The sequence below is a fragment of the Peromyscus leucopus genome, chromosome 3 (assembly GCF_004664715.2).
Source record: "Peromyscus leucopus breed LL Stock chromosome 3, UCI_PerLeu_2.1, whole genome shotgun sequence".
Classification (NCBI taxonomy): Eukaryota; Metazoa; Chordata; class Mammalia; order Rodentia; family Cricetidae; genus Peromyscus; species Peromyscus leucopus.
In genome coordinates this window covers 143823840-143828524 of record NC_051065.1, presented here as the reverse complement: position 1 = coordinate 143828524, position 4685 = coordinate 143823840, and positions in this window count along the sequence as shown.

Here is a 4685-nt window from a genome sequence, read left to right as displayed (position 1 = left end):
CTGTGAAGTGCAGGGACTCCTGGATACTGAGAAGATGTGAGAGTAGACTCAGCTCCTTTAAGTGAACAACACACTATTTACTGCCAAATGTCAGTGAGGAGACCCAGCCAAGGAGGAGATACAAAGTATTGCAGTTTGAATCTGAAATGATCCCTTCACATTTTGAACATGTGTTTCACTGGCTGATGGGGGTGTTTCGGGAGTCTGTGGAACCATTAGGAGGTGAGAGCTAGCTGCTGGAACTAAGACACTGGGAGCTTGTCTTTGGGGGTCTGCTATCTCAGCCAATTTCCTGGGACCCAGCCTCTGCCATACCCTCCTGTCCCCGTGAACTGAGCTGTCCCACCACAATGGACCAAAAGCCTCCAACACTGCAAGCCAAAATAAAATTTTTCCTTTTTAAGTTGTTCCTGCTAGGTGTTGGTGACACCAAAGTAAACAACAGAGCAAGAAGCACGCCCAGGGTAGTGGCATCACCCACTGAGAGGGCAGGCTGGGAGGGTTAGCTGGAAGGCCACAGGCCATCAGAGAAAACAATGGTCACAGTAGAGGAGGTGGATAAATTCACTACTTGACAATTCTCAGATCCACCTTAGACCTGGGAAGGGAGATACGGGTATACAGCTCCAGAGATTTCTTTCCTGGTACTCAAGACTTCCTGGTCAATCTCTCCGTCTGGCCATTTTGTTCTTGAGCCTCAAAGCCCCATCATGAACTTTCTCCAAACTCAAGCCCATAAGAAGGTTGGCAGAGGGGGTATGGGATGGAGAAGAAACAGAGGAATAACAGCTGATGAACAGGTAATCTGAGGTGTATGGAAAGGGTTCTGAGCTGGGTGCCTCTCTTCAATGTCATTTCACAAATTCATAAACTCCAGAAAACCCTGTGATTTACTGTGTGTGTCTGTGATCCCTGTGAATGTAAACTCACAGTTCTTCTTGGGCACAGCATGGCTGTGTGATGCGGGATTGGGGGAGCCATGTCCTGTGATGGTTCTGTATGCTATGGTATTTATGGAAGTCTAGGCTGCCCTTTCCCTAGGCTGGCTCCCATCTAGCAGGTAGAAACCTGTGGGTGAGGTGGGAGTGAGACATTTATTAGTTACTTTATTATTTAAAAGGTGGAAATTCAGTAGCTGAGGATGATAGTACATATTTATAATCCTAACACTTGGGAAACTTAGGCAGGAGAATTGTAAGTTCAAGGCTAGCCTGGGATACAAAAGAAGTTTGAAGCCAATCTGGATAAGAAAATATGACCCTCTCCAAAAAGTGAAACAGTTTTAAAAAGGAACATTCAGTTTGTTCATGAAGCATCTTCCATTGCTGTCAAAAAGGTTCCCAACAAGATGGACATTTGAGCACCATGGATCCCTCTTCATTGCACCAGTACTGGGGTGTAGTACCTGAGCTGAGGTAGCAACTTTAAAAGCCGGGGCTCCCACAGACCTCAGGCAAGATGGCTGCCCTTCTGCAGGTGATGGCCATTCCCTTGTGTGTGCATCCTGTAACATGGACATCTTCAACTCTCACACCACGTCGTCATCCTATAGTGTTCTCACTTTTTTTTTTTTTGAGACAGAGTTTATCTGTGTAGTTTTGTGCCTTTCCTGGAACTCACTCTGTAGCCCAGGGTGGCCTCAAACTCACAGAGATCCACCTGCCTCTGCCTCCCGAGTGCTTGGATCAAAGGCGTGCACCACCACCACCTGGCTTAGTGTTCTCACGCTTTCCTTAAGGCTCTGGTTCTTAGATGTGAGCCTATAAGAGTTATAACCAGCAGTGTTGGTTCTATTGATATCTCTGGTGTCCAGCATGGTAGCCAGAGATGCACCTGGCTCCTGAACCCCTGGTTCTGAGTTAGAACAGCTGTGCTCTGTATAGTATTCAGTAAACTGGATGTGGTGATACATGCCTTAATTCTCGCTTTCAGGGGTGGGAGGGACTCAGGCAGTAGGGCAGCCAAGAGTTTGAGACTAGTCTAGGCTACATAGTGAGCTCTAGGTCACCTATCCCAGGCTACAGATTGAGATATTGTTTCAAACAGCAAAAGAAACAAACAAACATACATACACACATAGACACATCTTGAAGATACTTTCAGGATAAAATAAATAAACTGAATATCACAGTATACATAACATGTTGAAATGATAATGTGTTAGTGTTTTGGTTGTAATGGGCCAAATACAGACATGTATATTAATTTCATGTTTCCTTTTAAAAATGATTATTAAGTCGTACTCGGGTGAATCCCTGATCCTCCTCCATAGGTTCTACTGCTGAGCTGCATTCTGGCCTAACTATTTCTTTTAAATGCATTAGAAAATAGAACTTTTTAGTGTAGCCAATAGAAACTCTAAACTTACAAGGCTGTGTTGCATATATCTGTAGTGAACACGGCTGTTCTAGAACTTAATGTCATTCCTAGTCATAGTGGAGCCACTAAGTAGGACATGATGTGAAGCTAAATGTAGACAGTTTGTGCATGGAGCTGTGTTGGTGCCTTTCCTGTAAGCAGTAGTCTTTCCTTAGAGGTTGTGGTAGTTTGAATATAATTGGTCCCCATAAGCTCATAGGGAGTGACACTATTAGGAGGTGTGGCTTTGTTGGAGTAGGTGTGGACTTGTTGGAGGAAATGTGTCACCGTGGAGGTGGGCTTTGAGGGCTCATATGTTCAAGTCACACCCAGTGTCTCAAACCACTTCCTGTTGTCTCAAGGATCAAGATGTAGCTCATCCTCCACTCTCAGCTCCTTCTCCAGCACCATGTCTGCCTGCATGCTCCCGTGTCCTGCCATGATGACAATGGACTACACCTCTGAAATTGTAAGCCACTCAATTAAATGTTTTCCTTTATAAGAGTTGACATGGTCATGGTGTCTCTTCACAGCAATAGAAACCCTAACTAAAACAGTGGTTATTATTTTGTTCTCTCTATTTTTTTTTTCAAGACAAGGTTGCTCTGTGTAGTTTTGTTCTCTTTTTCAAACATGTATGGTTGCTTAGCATTAAAGATAAAATGCTAAGCCCCAAAGCCCCAAATATTTTTTCCTAAGAGCCCAAGCTTTCTTTCCTCTTCCTCCCACTCCTTTTCTCTGGTGTGCCCACTCTCTCCACCTCAGTGGGGCAGATGGACAGCCTTGGAGGAAAGGCAACTTGCGGACTTTGGTGTTATATAGTGTATGTATTATGTAGAATGTAGAGGTTGGAATTCTAGGTGATCTTAAGTTAAATTCTAAATCATCCCCAGGAACTTACCATGGATTCAAAGTTTGTCTCTTGGAAGTAGAACATTAATTGGGGTAAGTTATTAATAATTATTTCTTAAATGTGGTGATGTAAAATAAAGCTTTCATTAGGCATGTGCAGAAATAGCAATTTGGAGAATTTTAAGTCTGGATTTTTTAATCATCAGAAATGGAGAAAGAATCTCACGTGAGTTAAGTCCAGCTTTTCAGAGAAATGAGCTCCTGGAAACAAGGAGTAAAGTTCAAGCTGAAGGGCGAGGATGGCACATTCGCTGTCTCTTTTGCCCACCCTTCCAGCACGAATGCTTTGCCTGGTGCATCCCAGCAAGACCACTGGGCCAGGTGGATGCCATAGGGGGACTGCTGATCAGAGCATTCTGGGAAAGGACCATGGGAAGGGGTGCGGACAGGCACCAGAGGGAGGCTATAGTTTGGGGGTATTTGAGTCTTTGTTTAATTGCTTGTTTGAGTGCATTAGTTTCTCCTCTCCCTAGAAGATACACAGATTTGAGAAGGAATTAAGATGATTCTAGAACAAAAATCCTACTCAGTTGACTTTGGTATTCACCATGACTGTGCCACAGAACTGGAGGGAAAGAAGGCTAGGGTCACTCTCCAAGGATGGAAATTCTTTTTTTTGTCCCAGGCTACTGGGCCATCTTTTGCTTCTTTTGCTATGGAAGAAAAAGTAGCCTGAAGGATTCCTGGAAAGTTAAACAATTGGGCGAACATTGCTGATTACACACCATACCACTGGGTACCATTTTCCTTGACAACTGACCTTCTCTTTGCCAAAAATGGACTAAAAAGTAGTCCCCCTCTTGAGATCCAAATCTAATCTATGGATAGTAGACACATCTGGGATTTTATAAATCTCCAGGCTGTTAAACACACTGGAGCTTGAAGTAAATGAGTCTTTCCCACCATATTTGTAGCTTTTCTGAAAATGGGAGAACCGGTGCTGACACCCTGCCTGTTCTTCTATAGAGCATGAAGCACCGTGAGACCGGGGAAGGAAGCGCAACTGGTTTTGCTCTTGTGCCCTAACAGCTGCAAACACGGCACTTCTCCAAAGGGTGTCTTGGGGTAGATAGCTCATCTGGCTTGTGCTGGTAGTTTACTGTCCAGATGGTAAGGGAAGCTTCACTGGGAAAAAACATGCATACTGCGGTATCCTCATTTCTAAGTGCGATGGGTAAGTATAACTTGTTATAGAAACATAAATAGTGATTGTTACTGTGGAGACAACAACATGGTAATAAAGCACATGTTTCCTCTATTTCCCATGTATTCTCATTCATTCATTCATTCATTCACTCAGTGCATGTACACTGAGTGTCTCGCTTGTGCCAGGCCTTTACTGACCTCCAGCCATGTGGCTACAGCTTGAATGGCATTTGACTTCAGGAATCGCTCAACCCAGCTGGGGAGTTATC